Here is a 16,626-nt window from a genome sequence, read left to right on the forward strand (position 1 = left end):
TAGATAAGAACCAAAGCATCCCTGCTTTCAATGCATGCCTTTGCCCAATGGGATGTTGACTGTAAGGTCAGCTGCCAATGACAAGAACAACACACACCAATACACACTTAAGAATCTTGTATACAACAAGGCTGAAAGGTCTCAGTTGAAAAATATTTTCCACTGATCAAGCACTGTCAGTTTTTCATACTACATATTGGATGCTCAAAAAAGGAGGTGTAGTGTTGATATGTTTCTCCTTTATGACCTCTAAATTAAGTGCTCTAACTGCTCTCAAGCCACTTGCAGGTGGGCTGTGTGTTTTTAGTTTCATTTATTTTCACTTCAGTGATAAATAATGCTATCTGAGTAGGTTATTTCACATTTTCTGATTTTAAGGAACACTGTCTTTGCAGAAATACTGGTAATTCCCTTGCATGAAGCTAGTTGACAACCAGAATTTGCAACCTTTAGAAAACACAACTGTATAAGGATATTTCAATTTTGCTCGGGAAGAAAAGAATCAATAGTTCAGAAAGGTACCATGACATTTTCAATTTGTAAAACGTCTAGGTTATTCTTTAGAATTTTCTAGAAGCAGCAGGGAGCTGTGTGTGCTCCTGGGGAGCCAGTGATTCCTGATGTCTCCCATGCTATCCCTTCCTGGTAAGAGTCCTGTGGAAGTCCAGGGAGTCTCCAGAACTGCCATTGAAAAATAGGAAACTGAGGCGGGCTTCAGAGGAGCCACCCCAAATTAACTGAAAATCAGGTTTTTCTGCAGGACAGTTTGATTTTGCCATCGCAACATTCACTAAATTGAACCAGTTCAGTCATCAAACTTTCCCCTCCCTTCTGCTCTCAGGCGCTCCCCAGAAGCATTCCCCTGCACCCCAGGCTCTGGCTCCCCTTCTCTCAGCCAAACCAGATAAAACCTTCTGTTCACCAGCCAAATCCGAGCTCGGCGGTAGCGGGCATGGGCGCGGGACTCCTCCTCATCCCGCGGGGCTCCTCTAGGTGGGGCAGGCGAGTTTTCGCAGAGAGCGGATCCCGCTCCGGCGCCCGCGGCTCTGCCGAACTTCCCAGCGGAGAGCGAGGGAAGGAGAAGTTGCGAGCGGACCGCGGGGCCGTGGGCTGCCGGCCCCGAGGTGTTCGGGCTCACTGGGACCCAGCTGGGGACATTCATGACAAACTCTGCGAGCGGAGGAGACGCGCGCTGGCACCTGTGAGAGCCCAAGCTAGCGGGACACTGCGCCCTGTGCCTGCCGGAGCAGCTGCGGGCATCCCGCTCTCTGTGCCCGCCGGAGCAGCCCTTCTCCGGGCTTCGGAGGCCGTGAGCCCGTCTGTGCAAGGTAGGCTCCCGTTTCTGTGAATCCGTCTGTGCAAGGTAGGCTCCCGTCGAGTTCGTCGGCTGCCTCTCCCCAGAGCCAGCGTGCCTCTGGGACGGGATCCACTCTGTCACGGGGCTGTCATTGAGGACTGTGGCTGGAAATTGTGTTGGGTTTAGGCTTCGTTTGAAAGAGGTCTACCATCCAGTGAGTTTCTCTGCTGCTAGCACAGGACTAAAGAACTGCTTTTATTCTGTGAATGCTAGAAAGTAGCTGCAGTTCCTGGTAGTACCTTTGGTTAGAAGCTCGTTTCTTTGCACAGAATGTGTGGTAGACTTTTTTAATTATTGGAAGTATTGATGTTCTGACTGGTTTCTAAACTCTAGAGGATCCAGTGGGTTTTTTATTTCAATAGAAGTATAAATTTCTTCAAAAGATAGTGGAACTGCTCTTTCGGGTTTTGTGTTAACACTGCAAACTAATTTGCATTTATTTTTTAATACACATGTGAATACATGTTCATAGCATTCTGATTTTTATTTTCCCTGCTTCCACAATCTCTCTGTGAAAGGGTACTGTGAGACTGAGGTCCAGAGAAGAAAGCAGGCTACTGCCCACACTGAAAAGTACTTGGGCAGAGTGGTGTTGCATACCTGCTCCAAGCACAGGACTCTGTAGCCATACGTGGTACCAGAGTAGCTTTGAAATGCCCAGCTATGCCTGGGGGAGCAGAGAGTTCAGCTGGGACTGCAGAACCTGCTCCAATGGTGAAGTGGCCTCTGTGAACCTTGCACAACTATGAAAGATTGCAATTTGTACTGAGGCTGGGTGGTTTTAGCTGCCGCTGCTACAGCTATAGCACTGATACTGTGTATTAGAAAAAGTGCAGCTAGACACTGGTATGCCAAAGAGAAAAGGTGTTTTCATTTTTACAAGCAGTGAAGATTTAGATATTATATGAAAGGGCAATGGATGGCACTTAGGCTCTGTCCCCCATGGGGTGAGATCCTCATCAATAGCACAACAATGCCAAGGAGCTTAGTGAGCACCACCTCCCTGGGGTACCACCGCAAACCTCTCTACATGCCTCAAACTACAAGGAAATCTTTCACACTTTTGGCTGCAGTTCATTCGAGTAGACAAGACCAATGGCCATGCTGCCCCTCCTCTACAGCAGAGGTGGGAGTTGATGTTGTGTGCTGCAGTTTCGAATGCTAGGTCTTGAAATGTTTTAGGCAAGTGGCGGAAATCTCTGGCAGCTCTTTGGGAAAAATCATAGAAGATCGCAAATTTTAAAAGGAAATTAATGTGACTGCAAAGAGGGTCAAACCCAATGACTATTATCAGGATTACTCAGTTCTTTGTTCTTCTCTCTCAGAAATGCCTAAGTTGTACAAAGTGAAAAGAAAGAAAGTTTGGGTATCCTCTATTGAAGACCAATACTATTAAGAAATTAATTGATAAATTAAAAAAGACAAGAACTGTCAAATAAAGGAAATATATTCAGCAGCAGGAAGTTGGCTCCACATCACTCAGTGGGAACAATTCCACCTTCAGGTAACCTCTGTGAACCCATTTTCACTGGAAATCATTGACAATCATGAAACTGTTACTAGAGCTTAGCCCACTTCTTTTGGTTGGTAGGGCACGGCCTAGCTGTGTTCTGTTTGCAATACTGTAGTCTGACCACAAGAAAGAGCTCAGATGAGGATGTGCCCAGAAAAAGCCAGCAGGTTGGTTTTTTTTTTTTTTTTTTTGAGTACATAGATAGCTTTTGCAGAAAACCACTGGCATAAATAGACTGATTTTTCTCTATTGCAGCTAGGTGAAAAAAATGTGGGTTTAATTTTTCACATAGAATGGCAAGATGGTAATTTTCAAGGCATCATATTGAATTGTGTGCCATGGAAATCATCTCACCGAAAATGCTGAACTGAATGCAATTATACCATAGTCTTGTTAAGAACTCCTCTGAAAATTACTTCATGTGGAACATTTCAACTTTATGTGTTAAGGTGGCATTTCTTGGAGGACTGAAATATTATAACAGAGTCTAAAGTTTCTAACTGAATCCATATAGCTGTGCTAGATAAATGATCCAAGTCTCAGTTTTCAAGAAATAGCAGCATAAGCTTTTGAAGATTAGATTAATATTAAGATAAAGTTTTTCTCATGTTGTCATCAATTAAGGAATTCCCCTCTAATATCATCAACAAGAGTTGTTTCCTTTAACCATGCTAGGATGGAACTGGGTCTCAGATCATATCTATGCTATTTCTCTTTTCAGCTAAAAGGTAGATAACTTGCAATGTGAACTACTACTAGCAGAATAACCAGAGAGGTGCCAGCATGGCCCCACCCTACATGAGTCATTGGTGTGAAGCTGAGTGTAGACCAGCCGTTCCATTCACTCCTGTAAAATGTATCTAATTTCTCCTGATTATTCTGAAACCAGGCCTTTACTGCCTTCTGGTGCCCTCCTGGCCCTCAAGACTCAGTATACATTTTATGATGCAATAGAAGGTAATAGGTACACCTTTTTATTCAACAGGTCCTGAAGCAGCAGCTTTTGTTGCAGAAAACCCTTCTTTCCTAACATGTAGAAAAGTTCTGGCTGGTGTGTCAATAGGTCAGGGAGGTATTTGCAAAAACAGAGACACTTTCTTGCCATGTATATTCCAAGAAGGTAAGTCCCTGTAAAGAATTAGTTTATTACTGAACAAGGACAGAATTGTGATGTGTAAGACTGTCCACCTTGGCAAAGTGTAACTGACCTCTGCCAATGGTCACTTTATGGACCACGTGTTCGACTATACTTGTCCCAGAAAACTATGAACCTTCATACAGCGAAGACTAGAACATACAAATATTATTTGGAGGCCAAGTAACTTGCTGTTCCTTTGTTTGATTTATCACTCATCCAATTCTATTACAAATGGATGAGATTCTGAGCCGATGCAGTCAATGGCAAAACTCCCACAAGGGTGGTGTGCCCAGCTCTTGCTGGCTCTTTGGCAACATTCAGTGATCAAACACTGTTTCCTGAATTATATTAACTTTGCACACATTTCTTCTGACTTGACGTAGATCAGTTTTTTCAGTTTCTTTCCACTGGGGAAATCAGAACAAAAGTAGAGAGGACGTTATTTTCATATTCAGAAGGAGTCCATTAGAAAGAAAAAAATAAAAGATAAACAGAAACTACTTTTAAAACATTATCTGCTATTGTCTTATGAAGATGTTAAAGCTTTGCCAGTGGATTTTCAAATCTCTGTGGAGATGGACTCAGGGCCACATCCTCCTGATCTGACGCAAGCAAGTGCTAGTTTTGAAATGTCAGAAGTGTCATTCTGTGAAGTTAAGCCACAATGCTTGAAGTGAATCACCCATCATGAATCTAGCAACAGGTTTTACATTGCCACATTGCCATAATGTCTGACCATCTGCAGTGCAAAATCAATAGCTAAGTCCCTGGTGGATTTCATAGAATTTCTGGCATTCTTTTTCAGACTCTGTTCTGCAGAGCTGAGATTTTTTTTTTTTTTTTTGGTGCCTTAAATTCTTCCTGTTTGCTTTTTGGGAGGAGATGGCTGGTAAGAGTTTATATAGCATAAGTGACTCCCAGAGCTGTGTTAGTTTTATAGCAGAAAGGCTTTTTGAGGAGGCTGATGTTGTCCCATTCCCTGTCCCACAAGGAGCCTCTCCAACAGTTGGTGGTATCTCTGCTGATCTTTGCTTCACTTGCTGTGCACAGGAAGCTAGGAGGGTCTCAATGACCTGACTACCCAGAGTCCTGCTCCAATAATAAAATGTGCATGGTATACTGTGTTTTGAGAATGTTACTTTGATACAGTCAATGGCTATGGGTGAATTGGGAAGAAAAAGCAAAAGAGTTCAGAAAAATCAGTTTGATTATACTTGCAGCATCCTGAATGTTGATGGACCTGAGACCCTTTTGATCTTCAAGTCTAAGAACAGTCTAGTTGCTACCCTTCAGCATCCAGCTATTCCCAACCAATCTTCAGTGAGATACTTGCTCCCTACTGGAGCCTGGCATAGAAAGATCCATGACTTAAGAGTTTCTTGCTGTCTCTGTCTCTGCTGTGTAAGCACTGATGGATGCACATCCCCTGAAGATCATGTTAATGGGCCTCTGGTTCTTTGGGCTTTGCAGCCAGGAAGGATGTGGTGCTGCAAAACTTAGTTGCATCCAAGCCCAAACCAGCTCTTTGGTAAGAAGGAACCCAGGAAACATTCACCCTTTTCCCTACCTCCATATGCAGATGAAGACTGGGCTCTATCCACTCTACAGAAACATAACAGACTGGGGACCAAAGCAGAAACATATGGACAAATAATGAGAGAGCTTTAATTCTGACAGTGCATCCATCTCTTCCTTTGGATATATCACAAACAAAAACTACTGAAGTGCCAGTTAAGCGGCATACAATTACTTGCAGATTGAGTGTCAGAATATTGCATTTCATTTGAAGCAAGAACCATTTTATTAGTTCAGGATTAGATATTTGTAATTATCCAGGCTAGAAGGATGCATTCCTAGGACATGCTCCATTTTTCTTTTGGAACTCTATACTTCTTGGGAGAAGGATCAGGGAGGGAAAAAGATCTGTACAGTAATAGCTGATAAATTGAGGCTTTCTAGAACTTGGCTTCTGTCACTGAAAAGAAGACTAAAAGACCCTGTACATCAATATCACACTTCTTGGAAGAGAAACACTGGGACTGCAAATATATGAGGAACAGATGATATCAAAGGCTAAAATAGGCAGAGTCTTTAAAATACCTGGTGCTGGCTTATAGCCTGGTCTAGTTAGGAGCTATGAAACAGACAACATCCTCAAACATGAGGGACTTCAATTTACCTCTTATAATGAAGCAAAACTTGAAATTACCATTCTAAAGTAGCATTTGTGTTCCTATTGAAGTCCGCAATAAAACCGGAAAGGCTGGGGACATGTTCTCTTTTTGTCACTCAGGATTTTGCCATTTCTTCTCTCAGTGGGTAGTTGTGACAGTGTGTCCCCTGAGTTAGACACATTTGTATTTACAAACATAGGAAAGAATGATCTGTGGGCTGCCACCCACAGTGGTACGTGACAGGGGGCAAGCAAAGCAGCAGCACCTTCACCCCCTTTCTGTCTGAGTGTTTACCACCTGCACAGCAGGCATGGCTCAATGGCTTGTGGGCTCACCTCCAAGCCATGGGAGTTTATGGGCTGGCAGATTCACGTAAGCCGAGGCTGGCGTGAAGTCTGGCAGTCTGAAGCTGGTTTCACAAAGCATCCAGTTTTGCCAGCTGCAGGAGGGTAATAATTTCCAAGAGAGGGACAGAGCGCACAGCTGAGGGCAATAACTATCTCAGCTGTCACCATGTATTCCATCACCAAGTCTGAGTGTCAACACCCTCCAAGAGAGACAAAAGTAAAACTGAGTATCCAGGCATTGTGGGGCACAGATTTATTTCATTAAATTCAAATTCTTCCCTGTGATGAGTCTTGTCGCTTTAAATTTTCCATACAGAAAAAGCATGTAATAATATACTGCCAGTTGGAGGGGTATATTTTCTGTGCATGTGTAAATCCAGTTGGTTTATTTAGGACGTAAAATACAAAGGAAAAAGCCATTGTTCTTGTTTTGCTCTCAATTTTCAAAAATTGCTAGTTCTTATAAGCAGACCAAAACAGATAACAGATGGCACTGGCTAGCAGCAAGGAAACCTAGATGCAAATATTGTATGGTATATGAAGAACATCTCTGATGTGGTAGGGTTATGTTTTTTATCATGGTTTCTAACCAGTTGTGAGAAAAATCCAGTACTAGCACTTTTGTGGTATTTAACTAGATGTGAAAGGTGCAAATAATTCAGCTGGTGACCAAATTATATAATTGGTAATAAATTAAAAAAAAAAAAACAAAAAAACAAACAAAAAAAAACCCAACCTGATAAAATTAATATAAAGGGACTCAATATACTTCCCAATAAAGCCAATAGGAGACTCTCCAGTCATGTCAGCAGATATCCAACCTGACTCAATTTCTGAATTTCTTCCAAGATCCCCATGTACACAGGTTACACTGCAAAAAAGAAATAAAGGGTGCTTGTCTGTGAATGCTTTCCTGGCCCAATTGATCAGTCAGTGATCAAAATCAGGCACCATGCAGGGTCTCTCAGAAAAAGCAGCAGGTCTAGCATGTCAGCCTTACAGATGCCTTGTACCCCTGCTCTCCCAGACCTGGATATCTTCACAATGAACAAGGAACCACAGCTGGGCTGAACTACAGGAGTGTGCCCAGTATAGTGCAGGTCTCCCAGGGCTTGCATAAGGCTGTTTCTAATTTAGCTTTGGTGGAAGTCAGACTAAACAAACAAATGGGTATCTCTGCTGCAAGCATCTATGCATGGGGAAACACCAGGAGCAACCTTGAGGAGGCAGTGAGTGGTGCCCTTGGGAGGACAGCACATGGGAGAGGCACGTCCACATGTAGATGAGACATCTGCTTGCAGCTTGATGAGTGTACATATTTTCCACTCACTCCTGCCCACAATGTCACCTCTACCTCCACTTTTAAATTGCAGCCTCCACAGCAGGGAAAGGCACCACAGGTTAAAAAACCCTAGAACTCCACCAACTTCTCTTTCCAACCAAGAGTGAAACCTGTCTTGTAGCAAATGAGTATCAGATCCAAACCCTACAATTAATAGTAGGGATCTGAGCAGCTGGAAAGTTTAGGTCTAATGTCTTCATTGGGTGAGATTACAGTTAAATGCCTTTTTTCCTGCAGAAATGGGTGCTTGCCAAATCTGAAGTGTAATACAGAACAGCTTCTTGTGCTGCAGACCTCTAAGATATCAGACCTTCTATGTACAGCAGCAGACAAATGCACTCAAAATGACAGAGCAATTTCTCATATTTACTCTCTTTGCCTCTACTCCCAGTACCTGTAGAGGCAGATCTATGGCAGTGAGCATAGTCTTACCTTGTTGGTAGAAGGATGTGGTTAAATGCTCCCTGACTTTTTTTACTAGAAAATGAGTCTGTTGATGTGGTGCCAGTCAATTACTGACAGAAATTTCAGAGAGCTGTGAAGCTCACTTGTTCATTGATGCTTCACTTGTAAAGTACTTAAGTGCTGTAGTAAGTTACTTTGCTGGTAAAATACCTTTTTCCTAGCCCTTCGCCCATTTAACATTGAACTATGCCTACAGAGAGCATCAGAGCATCACAAGTTTTCTTCAGCATATGTATAAAATTAAATTTTTCTTTGTAGTGTTTCTTAATACTCTTCTTGTGTTCAAGTAAAGCTGTCACTGAGTTCACTGAGGTTTGCCCACGCAAGGAGCAAAGGCTCTGTCCCCTTGGGATTGCACAAGCCATTTTCTAGTAATTTGTCTGCTAAGGTGACAGATTTCCTTATTATAGCACTGAAAACAGGAACTTCACTGTCTTCTAACAGAAATGACTTTATGTATTTTATGAAACTGAGCCAAAGGCACTGCTCTTGTCAGCTGGAGTTGGTGGCTGTTTGGTTGGTCTGGACATGAGAATTATCTACTTCCCCTTCCTCTTTTTTTGTTTTTGTTAATGAAGGCTTTATACCTGACTAAAATACATAGCTGTGTTTTTCCCTTCAGGTCATGTTATCGGAAGCTTTGAGTTGGGGGTGGGAGTAAAAAAGTTCACTTACTAAGTAAGATTAAAGAAATTAAAGGGTAAGGCTCGTATTTAATTTTCCCTTGTAGATGTAATTTTTCATGCAGTGACAGCATCAGAACCTTTTCAAGTTTTATAGCTATTTCATATTTGGCAGAAACAACAGGAAACCATCTGTAGCAAAGCAGGATTGTTATAAGCATAATATTCAGTAATGAAAAAAAAGATTAAAAGAAAACACTGTTATCTTTATGTGATAGCTTTGAAGGGGCAAAGAGCAGGATGCTTGCATTTGTTACTAACTTCATAAAAATTTTCTAGATGAGTCAGCCATAGAAAAAAAAAGATTATTTCAGTAGAAAGAAAAAATCCAACAAGAAATTTGACTTCTGGTTTCTTGTTGAGATTTCCACGATGACTGTAAAAAATGCTTGTGGTGAGGAAATTTATATGCCTGTTTTCTGTAAATTGTAACTTACAGTGATGGAGCTTATAAGCACACACACAACTTAAAATAGTCACATTGTCCCACAAAAGGCAAGTAAGCTGCTCGTGTTCTTAAGCTTTAAGTCCAGGCCTGAAAGCCTTTTATAGACCAAGGAAATAAAAATGAATTGTGGAGATTTAGACAGCTTGTGCTGTCCTCCATTCCCATATGACAGGATGTGTTTGTTCTTGCTTTACTGTGTTTTCTGTGCTGGAAAGGAGACTTCCAGACTGAAAAAGTGTATACTCATTGCTTGCAGGCAAAAAATACTTTTTGCTGAAACTTATTTTGTTAATTGGACTGTCACATCCCAAGGCTGCACTAAATACCTCTGAAGACCATGGTCAGTCCTGTAAAGTTGTTACATTGCAAATATCCTTTGTCAGAATGTCCACTTAAGAAAGGGTGTGTTTTTTCAGGTGTGTTCTAAAGTTTAGCCTGGGCTAAACCTGTCTGTAATTTCTTTGTCGCTGACTGTGTTTCATATTTTTATAATCAGACCTAGTTTTAAGATAGCATTTCACCGTGCAAAAGTCAAAATGTGTCAGGAAACTGCAATATCTTGTTGTTATTAATGTCTTAAATTATAGCTAGGCACCCTGTTTTTCCAGTTTTCGAGGCAAGTTATGAAGGCTTTTTTTTTAGTGCTGAGCTGATGAGACATTAAAGGTTTCTTTTTCAAATAGTTTGGCTGTTGGGTTGCTCCTTTCACTCACACCTGCCCCTTGACTTAGAAATTGTCTCCGCCTCTTCTGCATCAAACACTGAATTTACATAGGCACAAAGAAAGTGTGGAAGGCCAACAGCTCGCACCGTCATTATGATGAGAATGCAAGAACAAAGCAGCACAATGGTAAGAGAAATCTAACAATACCCTGCCTTGCTGCGAGTCTGACTAACCAGGGCTTTCCCACAGGAGGGAATGGTGCTGAGGATACCGCAGGATTAGCAGATGCATGCAGGGCTGCTGGCAGTGACTAAGCCAGCAACAGAGAGTGAGTCGAAGTTCTAGACATGAGTCAGGTTTTGAACTTGTTGTGGTTTGTAGCGGCTCGAAAGGCTTTGTATGGCATCACTGCAAGAGTCTGTGACTGCAAAGTGATGGGCTCACAGCTGGCAGAGCCACTGGCTGCTTTGGAAGGGAGTGCTTGCTTTCAACAAAACACTGTAGTTGAGCTCAACATCCACAGCACAGCCTTGGCATTATTTTAATGCGTTTACCGAAATGCTCTGGCTTAGCAGTTCAGTAAGATCTTGCTAATTATGCAAGCCTCCCTGGAGAATTTCAGAGATACTCATAAGAAGCATCATAAAATTATTTCTTAAAATATATGTGACAAAAATAAGACAAAAGCAGTGGAATGATACATGCATTTAGCAGCTAGAGTAAAAATGTTTTTTTCTCTGTATGCATGCCTTTTCTTCTGGAATTCTAAAACACAGAAGGAAAGAAAATGAGAGGAAAGCATGATGTCTGGATTTGTTTTGTTTCTTCAGAACTTTCTGTTTGAGCCTTTTCAAACAGTTTGGCATAAAGATTTGAGCGGGAAGACTTGAGATGCTCCCTCAGTCCTGATGTTCTCAGTGTTTTTGCCATTTATTTTAACAAAATGTTGGTGTACTTTTGTATCTGTTTCCTATGCCTATGTCAGAGATGGACTAAAAGAAAAGGTGCAATTGCTGCACAAGCTGCTGAAACTGTATGAGTTTAATCAAAATGAGTGAAAGACATCTGCTTTTCCCCTTGCAAAGCCAAGTGCAAAGACATTGCTAACAGTTCAAGTTTCCCAGAAATACATGCAGAAGCTGCCCTATGTGGTGTTTTCCCTACCATTACTAATTCTAGATGGATTAATCAAACAAGAGGTGCACACAGACCTATGCTTACCTTCATAGGCATGTCAATTTTTGCAGAAGATATACAAACTCATAAACAATTCTGCTTAACTCTGCAATATTTTTTATAGATAAAATATTTTTCCTTAATCACAGAAGAGCAATTAGTGCTGCGTGTGAGAAAAGTGCATAGAATAACAGGCGTTCTCTGAGTCTTTGATTAGGCAAAGACTCACTCTGAGGTGAGAAGCAGATACTTTCTGTTAGAGCATCTTCAAGGACTTAATCCCAAGGAGGAACTTGGATGCCTAGCTGACAAGTCACCTCACATGCTAAGTCTGAAACTTAGATACTAAGAAATCTTGCTTGCCTCCTCTTCACCGCAGAGGTACCTACATACCTCAACACCCACGTTTGTATCCAGTGAGTTCCTTGCATGCCTGAACGTGTGCTTCTGGACATGCTTTACCTGGCTTGGCCTGTGCTGGATGAACAGACCCACATGCCACATGTCAAGTCCTCCTGCTGAGCATGGTCACACTGTTACATGCTCAGGGAGCTCAGGTGGGAGATCTGGACTCAATGTGTTTCTCAGCCTGTGGAGACTTTAGCTGTTTTACTCACAGCAGTGTCCCCAGCCCCAGCTCTTGTGCATTCCAAGAGAGGTGTCTGCCTGTCTATTCCTTTTGCTTTTTCACTGTTACATTTTCCTAGGCATAAGTGACAATTTGGAGAGCAAAAGAAAAATAATACTGCCATGTGGTGGCTAGGGTGTCCATACACACCTGCCAAAGTGTGTGGAGATGTAGGCTCTGGGTAATAATATATCTAAATTTAGCTCAGAGTAAGAACTGGAGCTCAGTTTCCAAACTCTGGCCCAGGTGGTGCCCCAGCCACTAGGTTTGGAAATCATGTGAGTGAGTGAAAAAGAGACAAAAACTGTATCATGCAAAACGGAAAAGCTGCAAGAGGAGGGAGCTGGACAAACCTAAGAGAGCCTGTGTAGCCATGCTGCCTGGCCAGGAGCTCTGAACAGCTCCCTCTCTATAGAGCCCCCCCAGCCTCTTAGAGGAAAGATTTCCAAAACTGTGGAAGGAAGTTCCAAGGAGGATCCTGGCAGGTGGAGGTGTTTGGCCTTGTGTTGCCCTGTAGATGATGGGGGTATTAAGTGCAAAGATATGAAGCAGTGGTAGGAAAGGTTCCATAGGCTGGAATTTGGGGTGAGTCTGGAGGCTGTAAGGCAAAGCCTTGTCAGGTTTCTAAGCCCTGCCAGGGTCAGGGCCAAGGCATTTTGAAGATTTCTGTTATGAGGTGTCTCTTCCCAGACTCTGGCTGTAGCAAGGATGCTGCCACCTTCTGTGTCTGCTGTGGAGCACTGAGTCCATTATGGCACTGTTCCTGTTGTGAATCTGGCCTGATCCCCAATGAAGTAGGAAACTTTCCTGAGAAAAATGCTGGACATTAGTCCAGGCTAGTTAAAATCAAAGATGGCTAAGAGGCAAATAGCTCCAGGAACACTAGCAAGCATGAAGAATGATTTCTGATGGATCGGTGTCTTGTGGCCAATAGCCAGCTCCAGATGAAGCTATTCTTACTGGGACATTGCAAAGACCTTGCTGCCATGTGCTGTCAGTGGCTCACAAGGCACCCTTGTCACATGCTGTAGTGCACCATGAAACCTCTGGGGTCCACAGGGGAAAGGGGCTGGGGGTGCACAATTAAGCTGTGGAAGTGTGTGTGGGAAATTGCTTCATGGCCACACAAAGCCCATTTGCTTTGGAATCCACTTAAAATTTGGGTAAATACACGCAGTTTAAAAAAACCAAAACCACAAAGTAGCCCTCCTGCAAATATCCAATAACCCCATGGCTTTGGCACTCTCTTGAGATGCAGGTGTTGGAAATTCTGCTCCCTGTTCCAGTTTAAATAGAGGGAGTATTTGATGTTGTCCCATTTTACTCAAAGTGTGTCATACACCTGCACCAATAAATTGATCTGTGGAAACCATATACTCCTTGAAATGTGCTAACCATACCCTGTAATCAAGCCTTTAGTCCTTATTAAAGTTATAGCAATACATTTCAATCTGTTAAAGAACAATTATATGGAGTGCAAGCAGAGAACACAGTAGAGATTTAGTAGAAAGATGTTGCAGGGTAAACTTCAGTGAAGGGGTAATAGATGGTATCAATGTGGTCATCTTAGGTTTGTACTTCCAGGCTTTTGAATGGCTTTGAAGTTTAAATGTTGTACAGTAACTACAGTTACTGAACACTGACATTTGTATTGTAAACTAATTGGTTTTGGTTGAGAAACTGCTGACTGAGCTAATATACCTTTCTGTTAGTTGGCAGGATGAATTCAGCTGCTGATGCCACTTTGGGAGCGGGAACAGCACAATTTGATCTTTATATTTTAAAAATTGAAGTTTGGAGAAGTTTGTTTTATTTGGCATATAAATTAGGGAGAACCGTTTTATATCTCTGTATACAGCTTTGAGTTCTTCCTACAAGAAGAATACACACGTGAGAAATAAACAGGACATCAGGGGTTCAGGTGAGGCAGGGGTTCAGGTGAGGAGCTTTATATATGCAACAGTATGGGCAAGAAAAATGTACAGAACTGATTCCATGCAGACAGGCAAACTCAGTCATTGTTTCCTAAAGGCTTTAAACTTACGTCAGCATGAGGTGCTAAAAGACAGGGTGGTCTTATGGCAGGGTGAGTTTTTTTGGTTGTTTTGTTTTGTTTTGTTTTGTTTTGTTTTTTAACAGATTTGTATATCCATGACATGACAACTAAGATGAAAGGGCTTTAATTGGCATATAATTTATGTGTGTTTGGGTCACTTTTAATTACATGTGAATAGTGCAGAAGAAAAATAACAAACACATATTAGTAACAAAGAAAAACGCTACCCTTTCTGCTGCACACTTGTGGGCTGAGATTTGATATAATTAAGCTCAATGTAAAAATAACTCATCTATCAATACCATCATGTATCATGAAAGGATGAGCTCTCTGTAATGCATGGTTTGAATTAACTGTCGCTTGCTGTCAAAGTGACTGAGATGCTGTGTACACATTTGGCTCTTATGCACATACACGAGTTTTTGTAGATGTCTTTTGGAGACAGAGCCAAGAGAGACGAAAAAAACAGACTCTGAAAGCAACCTGAGCACACATGTGAACACAAGCACTTGCTATGCACTGAAAGTTTTGTCCTTTAAACAAGTTTCCTGTTTGCCTTTTTTGGAGAAGAATTAGCTTTCGTTGTTCGCTGTTTTAAAGCTCTTCACTTTAACATGCCCTCAGGTCCCTACATGGTGACACTTCAGACAAGCTGTAAAAGAAACGTAGTTCTTCAGCTGCTGTTGTGCACTTGATAGTTTTATCGTCTCGAAATTATATTTCTATAACCCTTTATTTATTTCAAGCAAATAGTCATGGAAATAAATAATTTTCTGTTATAGGGTTTTGCTATAGAATACATTGCTACCACTACGAATATGACTTTTCCACTGCTTACACAGAGCAACACATTTAGTCAGACTAAGCCAACTTCTAAAAGCTGCCCCAGACCAGGGCCTGGGGGACTCTAAGGGACTCTGAATCAGGCAGGCTGTCCTCAATTCTTGGAGAGAAACAGCTGTACCAGGAGGCAGGAAGAGGCTCTTCTCACAGCCCTCTCAAGTCATAAACATGACTGCTGCTGTATTTCAATTTGCAAGATGATCTTGACATTGACTCCCCTACAGGCAGAGGCTGATGACACATGGTGCCACATTGCTCTGGTAGCAATAGGGCAGCAAGCAGGTGAGAGTGAGTTGCCTGGGATTTCTGTCCAGCACCTTCTTTCCATGGGGGACTTGAATGGCTGTGGAGAACGGGTGAATGAAGGGAGCAGGTAGAACAGAGGGTCTGTGTTGCAGCAAACATGAGGGTTGTAGGAAAGGATGCTCAAATCCTGTTTGGGCTCCCAAAAGTATGAAGAGCAGCAGGGACATGAGCAGTGGCTGTGGGAACAGCACAGGGTGCTGGCAGAGGGGAAGGGATACCTGCTGCTTTCCAGTGAGGTGCTGCTCGAGCTAGAGTGGAGTGGGGAATGGCAGCCAGAGGAGTCACGCAGCATTAAAAAATAGTCATTGGCCTGACAAAGCATGTGCAGTGAGGGAAAAACTGAGTTAATCAGAGGCAAAGGACCGAATGGGGAAAAAACCAGCAAATGCTTGGAGGACAGGGAGAAAGCTTGCATCTCTCTGGGGGTGGAGAAGGAATTGCTGGTGAATCCAGGGCATTTGCTGTTTAATTCATTGCTGGTGCTCTCATTCTTTAATAACATAACAAGCATCAAACTTTGAAGTTCCATTTTCAGAACAGTAAAATTATTAGATCAGAAGCACAAAGGAGGGAGAAAGTACAAACAAAATTTCATAGGCTGCAGAAAAACTATCTTGAGCCTAAAATGTGTCTAAGGATCTACCATGTAGCCTGAATACACACGTACATATAACATATATGTACATATAACATATAAATAAGTATTTATTTTTCATTGGCTCAGAAGAAATTTTTAAAGTTCCAGTCGTTGCCAGTATACAGAAGTTTCCTGGAACCTTTTTAGCATCTTATTGCAGTAGGAACTGTTCAACACCAGCAACAGATGCACATTGTGTACAAATACAGAATACATTTATACCCTGGCCAAGTACTTAATCACAAAAAATTATGTGAACAATCTCAGTTAATGTACAAGTTTGTCATCCATATTCATATTTGCATCTTCTGATGATCTTTTATCACTGTTGCAACTTATTTTGGGAGATGCTGAACATCCTTCTGGGAAGGAAGAATGCAATGATTCTACATGGCTGTGGGCTTGGCAGTGCTGGGTTAAGAGTTGGACTTGATGATCTTAAAGTTCTTTTTCAACCTAAATGGTTTTATGATTCTGTGTTTAGGCCAGAAGGCCCTGATAGTACCTGTAACTCTTTCTTGAAAATTCTGTTATTTTTAGTAGGCAGGCAGCAGTGAAGCAGCTGCTTAGAGCCAGGTATTTCTGTTTGCCACTCCTGTGGCTCTCTGTGATAGCAATCTGAACTGGCCTTGCTCATGTTTTTGGTTTGGTTTTGTTTTGTTTTTTTGGCAAAGCTGTGCACAGTTTATTGCATTTGACTTTAGGTTCAAGCAGCATTCTGTAGTGCTGTCAAGAGCTGAAATGTCAGAATGAAATACTGAAAGCTATTTCCTCAGAATCTTGGTGTCACAAATTATGGAGGCTCCAGGCTAAGTGTCTGCAACATTTCCCGTGATTGCTGCAGAGGAG

At 42.0% G+C, this 16,626-nt stretch overlaps 1 protein-coding gene across 1 annotated transcript in view; it reads left to right on the top strand.

The window, feature by feature from the left end:
• Nucleotides 1–1,261: 1,261 nt before the first annotated feature.
• EDAR (ectodysplasin A receptor) overlaps nucleotides 1,262–16,626 on the top strand; it is a 72,111-nt gene continuing 56,746 nt past the window's right edge. Inside the window, exon 1 of the mRNA XM_053970828.1 lies at nucleotides 1,262–1,328. The gene's annotated coding sequence lies outside the window, so the exon portion shown is untranslated. The remainder of the gene's footprint in view (nucleotides 1,329–16,626) is intronic.

Source organism: Vidua macroura, chromosome 2 (assembly GCF_024509145.1).
Source record: "Vidua macroura isolate BioBank_ID:100142 chromosome 2, ASM2450914v1, whole genome shotgun sequence".
NCBI classification, from domain to species: domain Eukaryota; kingdom Metazoa; phylum Chordata; class Aves; order Passeriformes; family Viduidae; genus Vidua; species Vidua macroura.